Source organism: Electrophorus electricus, chromosome 11 (genome assembly GCF_013358815.1).
Source record: "Electrophorus electricus isolate fEleEle1 chromosome 11, fEleEle1.pri, whole genome shotgun sequence".
Lineage (NCBI taxonomy): Eukaryota > Metazoa > Chordata > Actinopteri > Gymnotiformes > Gymnotidae > Electrophorus > Electrophorus electricus.
Window position 1 is genome coordinate 12859010 of NC_049545.1, and position 8410 is coordinate 12867419.

The window sequence follows — 8410 nt, forward strand, 5'->3', positions numbered from 1 at the left end:
TTCCAAACTATAAATTATTCATAGATTATTTTTAAAATCGCTCTGCCGTGTTTTGGTAGGACAGCCATGGACGGATGAATGTAAATTGCATCAATTTGGGGCCTGAGCTGCAGACACCTAATATGGGCAATTTTTATAGCTCACGTTTTTAACTCAAAAGTGCAGTAAAATAGCAAGTCAAATGTCAAGTCTGAAAAAATACACGTTTATAACAAAGAGCCTTTCAAATGTGGATGGAACACATTAAACCATCACGCAGAAGGGGGGAGTTATAGTGCCTCCCCCCCCCCACCATTCGCTGAAGATACGTGAAAATATGTGCGTGCGCGTGTGAGTGTGGGTTCTTAGATAAGGCTGCTCTCTTATTAGAGTTTAATAGAGAGCAGAGGTCAGCTCGGGGGGTTCATACGCATCATCATCCCTCGCCCTCTGCTCTAACTGTCACAATGAGCCCTTTATTCTCTTTATGAACCCTCCTGCTTTCAGACCCTGCAACACACACATGGACAGAAACAGTTTGATATTAAAGATGAAATTAAAGGTGTGGTAAGCAATACCCTTTGCTCATGAACTTATTGATGACTGATTACCAGTGTTTAACAACACAGGTGTTAAGAGATAACCCGCCATGAAACTTAAAGACAAAAATGCCCCGTCACATCCGTGGGTAACCTCACATATTTATGTTTAGCAATATTAATCTCTCTTTATTATCTAGTCAGTTATTAGTAAGATGAAAAAGAAAGAGATGATAAATTATGTATATGAAAACCTTACCTGAATAAACGCATTTATTGTAACCATATATGATCATAGCTATAAGATCATAGATATTCTCTTATATTTGGCTAAAGGGTCATTTTAAACTCTTACTCTTATGCACACATTGACAACAGAGATTCTGTTCTATTTGTGAAATGATTTACTGGGGTCAAAGGTCAACTAAAGACCCAGCAAGGCTCCGCAGTTTCCTGTCAGTGTGAACTACACAGCTACACCAGCTTCTCGCCATTGTGTGCATGTGTGTGTGCTTGGCTGCCTTCAAGCTATACACTGAAATGATGAAGGTGCTGGCAGTTTTACTGCCGTCTGCTGGGTCTCCATGCGGTGATGTGTAGTGCGTACTCTGTGTGCATTAGCCTTGTGTTGCCGTTGACGTCTGTCTCTGGCGTGCGTCTCATCTCAATCCATAAGCATCTCCCCCACCTCTTGTCTGACCACTTGAGGAATTTTGGAACCAAGACAAAGAACATAATATTCAACCCAAAGGCAGATCTCATTGCAAGAGTTCTTTTGAGTGTTTTGGAGGCTATATTTTATAACCAGAAACACGAGTCAAAAATGGAACAAATCCCTCGGAAGGCACTCAAGGCCAACAGTGTCTAGTCCATATTTTTAAAGATAAGGAGTCTGGAAGCTTGAGCTGATACTAATGTCGACATTTTTCCCATATGAAGGTGGATGTGACTTTCTTGCTCCACCCTTTTCCTGAACAAACACGTGGTGTATTTGTGTGCCATACTTTCTCTCAGAGATGGTATTTCTTGCACCATGTCTTGGTGAAAGAAGAGAAGGGAAAACTCCAAGTGACATATTTCTTTCCCAAGGAATGACAAAATTATTGTCTCCGGCTTGTGAAAGGACCTTTTCATGTCATTTCTCCATTTTTTTTTGCTCTCTCTACATACATCATGGCTGGGTCACTATACTAGGCCTCCGTATTGTGACTAAAACTGCAACATTCCAGCTAGTGTGCTGAGCTCTGCTCATACTTCTTATACTCTGGGTGTGTGTGTAGGAGGTAGCAGCAGTGAGATGTAGGCTAACCTGTATGAAAATCACAAGGTGATGGGACCGCCACTATACACGGACTTTCACTAAACACAGACAGCCACTATACATGGACAGCCACTAAACACGGACAGTCATTAAACATTAAAGCACAAAGCCACTCACCCCAGATAGCCACTGAAGATAAGCTGTATTTAAAGTGACCTGGACTTGTAATCAATAACAATATCTCTCTTCTAGGATCAAACCCAGGACCCCTTAAGGTGCACAAAGACCACAGATTTTAAATCTTTCAACTTTTCATATACTTCACCACACTTCATCCCCACCTTTATCTGGACCTCCGGAACCTTCTTGGTTTGTAGGTGAGCGTTTTGTCAAGTTAAAAACAATGTATGGGACAGAATCCTACTGTGTGCATGTATATGTGGGTGTGGGTCGGTCTGTCTCTCTCTCTCTCTCTCTCTCTCTCTCTCTCTCTCTCTCTCTCTCTCTCTCTCTCTCTCTCTCTCTCCGCTGTTTGCTGTGGCAGTTTCCCAAACGCCATCCGGAGTCTGCGGAACAGTAAGGTCAGCCAGAGCACTCACTACCAAGCGTGTCCCTCCCACCCTTTTTCTCCAGACATAAAGCTGACAGGTCCTCTCCCGGCACAGACCCTTTTGGCCAGCTCCGTGACTGAGGTGTACTCAGAGATGATGGGAGACATCATCTCTTTTTCCTTGGATCAACTTTTCTTTGGCTCAGTCCACGTTCCCTCACTTGGCTAACCATTTTTAAATTCCTCAGCACATACATTTTTTTTTAACTCTGATTTTCTGACTATTTTTGGTGTTTCTTCTGAAACAGACATATTACAGGCCTTAAATTATTAAAAAGAAACGTTTTTACTGTTAGTAACTGTAAACTGTGTACATGTAACATTCAACATGTAACATGTCTGCTATTACACTCACTATCCTTTATGGAATATTACAAGATCACAGCTTCCACAAAAATCCTATTCACCCCTAAGCTTGATCTGATTAAAGCTACTGGCTGAGGACCTGTCACTCAGACTGACAAGAATCTATCACCCTTCATGAGAAGAATGCACAGGTTGTCCTTGGCTGACAATCCAAAATAACAAATTATTTGCTTACTGTTGTTAGCTAATTCAGTATCTAAGGAAAAAAAAAACTGACTTAAAATAATATTAAATGGAGGGCAGTTTTATTTACTGTTTATGTGCATTTCGAATTCTCCTGTCAGTTCATAGAACTGAAACCACACCCATAATCAGCCAACACGTGGGCTCTCTCACAAATGTCTGACTCTCTCCGGACTGGCCAGTGGTTTGTTTTCACTGAAGACAAAATTTTCCCTAAATTGATGCAATTCTATTGATTAAATAATGAGCCTCTTCCTCCAATCAGCCTGCCACTCAGAGCATTCCACTCAGGAGCGCACGCTAGCGGCTTCAAGGGGAGAATGTGTCCGTCCAACATGCAGACAGTTCCCCAGTATATGTACGTTTGCAAGAAACCTCTCTCTCTGTTCCATTCTGTTATATCTATCACAACATCCACTGTTTCACTGTGCAAGGTCAAGTTTTTAAAATGACAGGAAATCGTGGATTAGCAGCAGTAAGGCACCAATTGGGGCAACATAAGTCTGGGTCAGCTATATGGATTTACTATGTTGGCTGCCCTCTAGTGGTCTCACAAAAAGAAGACCTGAGCAAGGTTTGGGTATGCATGACTAAAGAACACACTGACTTGTCATTTGTTCACTCGGGCATCAAGACCTGTGTAATAAATTAAACTATAATTTTGTCATTTGGTCATTTGTAGGGAGGAAACTGTAGGGAAAAGATTTCTTTCTTTTTTTCTTTTCTTTTTTTTTTTACAAAAGGCTGGACAGAGTGCGGGGGGGGAGGGGGGGACTCCATAGCCCACCAGAGCGACCCCATCTACCAGCCTGTAAAAATAAATCACACATCTGCTTCCACTAAGCTCCTGGCATATTAATTCCTTTATGCTTGTGTGAGTGTGCACACATGTGCATGTGTGTGTTTATGTTTGTGAACCATTCTGCCCTCTAGATTCCTCTATCTGTTCATCTCTATTTCTCTTTCTCTGTTGCTCTCACTCACTCACACACACACACACACACACACACACACACACACACACACACACACACACACACACACACACACACACACACACACACACACACACACACACACACACACACACACACACACACACAGCCCAGCATAGTTTTATTTCACCAGGAAATCAAAAATAAAGTTTCCCTCAGTGTCTCACTTTAGTAATCAAACAGCTACAACTCACATTTCAATTACCAAATAAGAAGTATATTGACAAATAAATAAATAAATAAATACACACACTGCTCTCAAAACATGAACAAATCTGAATCCTGGAAGAAGTTTGGAAGAGGACAAGCAACACAGCGGCGAGAGGGTACGACTGAGAGACAACGGTAGAGCTTGAGGAAGAGTGAGGGGATTTAGTGGGAGGAGCCTAAAGCAGTGGCGCAGGTGCTCCTGTCTGTCCTCAGCTCTCATAAGCACCTCCTTGACACCAACCAAGAGCAGGGAGTTCACATGTGGCCCTGGTTAAAAAACCATCTGAGAGAACCAAAATAATGGGCTCGTGAGAGGCTGGCGCTCTTTGAAGTGAACGCGGATTCAAGTTCTGTACCTAATTACACACAGACAACATGAAGGGCCGGTGTTGATCTGCCTGAGTAAGAAGCATATCCTGTAAGGTATGACCCGCTCAGAGGGTGGCCACGCAGAGCAAAAGTTCAGTTCTGTCCGGCTGAATTCAAACCACCCGTGTCCCACTGAGACAGATACACAGGATGTCTTTGGAATTTGCTCTTCATTTGATTAGTCCCTTGTTGATAGAGATGGTCTGTTGTTTACCCTATGGGTTCAACAAATAGAAAAAAAATGACTGTGGCTTTTCTTCAGAGGTTATTTGAGGCTCATAACATCCGCGGGCATACATTTTGGGAGAGGGTGTTTCTAGTTTTAAAAACATTCTTTTTAGTGTGCTCAACTCAAAGCTGGATCCAGTGTCAGATCTCAGTGGACCTCAGCTTACCACAAGATGTCAGTAGAATTCACTGTTTGTCTCATTTTGGTTTTCTCTCCACTCCAAGTTTTAATGAGAAACCTCTCGTCTATGTTTGGCTGCTGGAGAAAAACAAAGCCTTCTTGAGCAAAAACATTTGAGAGCACTGTGACAATGCACAACAGATATACACTTGAAGTGGTGACAGGTTGTTGTGTAGGACTCTTCACTTTAGATCTGAAAAACTATTTGATTATGCAACACATATGAAACAGAAGTACAAAAAGTCCTCAAAAGTCCTCTTGGCCAAGTGAAAGCTCCTCAATGTTCAAAAGCAACACATAGCCTAGCAAAAAACAATCAAACCATACTTCTAGCTTTTTGTTGCTGTTTTTGTCACTAGGGTAAGACCACCTCATGGGACACATCCAGTTGTCCCTAAAATGGGGTGGACAGTGATTAAGCAAAATCCTATCCCTCCCTTTAATCTTGTCACACATGACCACAGCATGCTAATTATAGGGGCGATGCAATTTGTTTCCCACGCAAAACCAGCACCGAGGAGCTGCAGTGAAGCTCACAAAGCAGGACGACACCGGCTTCTTCTCGGTATAAGATGAAGACACACACGACATACGTTCATCTAAGATAATGGTCAGTTCAGTGGGGCATAGGCCTCAGACTCACCTCCCCTCCTGCTTAGCCAGTTCTGCTGTGTTGTCGATGTTTCGTATTGAATGGAAGCTTGCGTTGGCGACTGTGAGAACTAGTTTGATTGGCACTGAAGCCTTGTTCTCACACTCAAAGGAATAGACTGTCCTTCAACAAAAGTAAAGCAACTACATCTGACTGTTCTTGGTACCAAGTCACAGTGTGTATGTATGGCTTGTCAGCTGGTATATTGTCAAGACCCAAATTAAGTGTTTAAATAGAGTGAAGCATAGTTATATATAAATGTAAATATATAAAAGTGGCTCTCTGTTTTAGGTGATCTCTTAACAGAAATGCATTAACAGAGTCAGTATTCATCCTTAATGGTAAACACATACATTATATTATGACCACTTACAAATTTAATCCACACATTCTTAACATGGACAGCCTATATACTGCCTCTTGTTACAGTATATATTAATGTCACAAACAATATTTCAAAACAATCAATCAGTGCAGTATTTGCAGACCACGATTCCTGTTTTTGTCTTTTATTTTAGAAACTAATATTCCCAAATTACTATGAATGCAATCTCAAATAATCTTATCTTCTTTAGACTGAAGACAGTGGATTTATTTCCTTGTAATGTTCCCTCTAACAATTCCAGCATCTTTGTGTGAGGATGTGGGGTCTAATGGGGTTGAAAATCAAGTATTGAGCAATGAGTGGAGAGTTATGTGAGCTTTACTTAGTTCTGACAGAGAAACAATAGATGTGCAAAAACAGACCATTTATCTCAAGCCCTGCATCCTATAAACATTATAATTCACGTAGTTAATTATGACACAATATCTAAACTATGTAAACATGCACTTTGCACTTCTACTCCACAAGCACATAATGATTTGTTGCTCCATTTCAAAGATCAAGTTCCATTTTTAAATTGCATATACAAAATGCCAACTTTGGTAGTTACTACCTTCAAAAGGAATTTCAGCTATTCATGGTATTTCTGTCAGGCATTTGAACTGGTCAAGCCATTATAACCTTTTCTGAATCAAACAGAACAGAATGCTCTCAGCACAAACACACAGAAAACGTCAAATGCAGGGACACTTGATAAAAATTCACTCTTACGTCAGACAAGCTACAGTTGTTCCCCTAACTACGTCACTCTCAAAACCAAGGTTTAGATCAAAATAGCTCTAAATGTACTATATGATACAGCATGGTACATAAACTTTTATATGTTTGAGACTGATACTTAAGGCAAGTTTTAAAGGGGAAAGTTTTACCAGATTGAATTCCAGTAACTAATTCCAGTGATAATGTTACCGCTGTTGTGTACTGGATGGGTTTTTGAGTTTCTTTTGTCACTCTGTGTGGTTGTAGCAGTGATTCATGTGTAGTGACGCTCTTGCTACAGTAAGAACTTTAGCTAAATATTATAAAAAGTCTGTTTATTGAATCCCCAACAACACTTGAATGCAAGTGTAAGGCCCAACAACCACAATGTTACCACAATGGTTCCCAGTTGACAATTAAATGATTATCTTTTCATTAGCACTTTAGTTTAATAGGCTGCAGTGTAATTTATGGACAACCTGTACAAACATATCTGTCCTAAAATAGTAAGAATTCATTAAGGAGCCATATCATTACCATGATTGATCAAGACGGATTACTAAATCAGGCTACTTTTAAGTCAACATGCCAGTTTATTATTATAGTGACTAATTAATGAATAACTATGGCAACACTTGAGTACTTACTGATACATTAATATGTACTTAGCATTAATTAAGGAACCATGTGTTACCAGAAACATATTGTGAAAGGGGTTATTCTTTACACCTTTACACCATGAAACTTACTTGTGATGCTGTGTTGGCAGTGTTCTCTAAGATTCACAGGCAACAGATCCCAAAATAATAAGAGATAGAGATGGTCTTCTTACTCTTAGTCAAGGTGGATACTGACAATGTTTAGCATTATTATAATTCCTCATTACCTGTAATTATTTGGGTTTTTGGCCTGTACTTCTATTTTGTTTTTATTTAAATCAAAAAAGGAAAATATTTCAGTTAATTTTGCTATATTTGTTGGCTCACTGTTGCTTTTTCGCTGTTGCTTGTTGTATGATTTCCATTGTTTACAGCATGTTAAAGGATGCAAGTCAAAGCGTATCAAAGGGCAAGTGTGTATCAGTTTCTTTTCAGATGAGAGTTCTTCTGCAGTCTGCTTTGAAATCAGGGAGGAAGGCATGTCTGTAGATCAGGATAAACAAGTCTGGGGGAAATGTGTCTGAATCAAGAGATCAAAATGTTTTATCCTTCCTCTAAAATAGAGTGGAACACCACAGCACATTGTAAATTATTGGTAGATAAAACCTCTTCTGGTACACAAATAAAAAAAATGATACCATCTCATATTTTTGAAGCAACAACAGGAAAATAAATGGTAAAAATCACATCATAAGGCACTGAAATATATGTTATTTGAAATATCTAACATATAATACAGACTTGAGGTCAGCTACACAGTGGTTGACAAGGATCAGTGTCAAGTTTGATTAATGTCCAACAATATGAATATGTAAGATGAAGCATACTGTAATTATGGTGTTCTTATTTTAGCTGAAAATAAAATGAAACATGACTAAATAGTGATAATATAACTAGCCTAGGGACTGGGCACCCAGTTAGGTAGTAATGAGAATAATGCACTGCATTTTCATAACTTTTCTGTATTTTCTGTTTAAGACTAATCCCCCCAATGCCACAACTCATCATTCAGCCTGAGCTGCGCTGCCCGACAGCACTATGTGGTTCATTACGGTAACCCTTGCACTGGCAATTAGCAAACCAAAGCAGAAAGC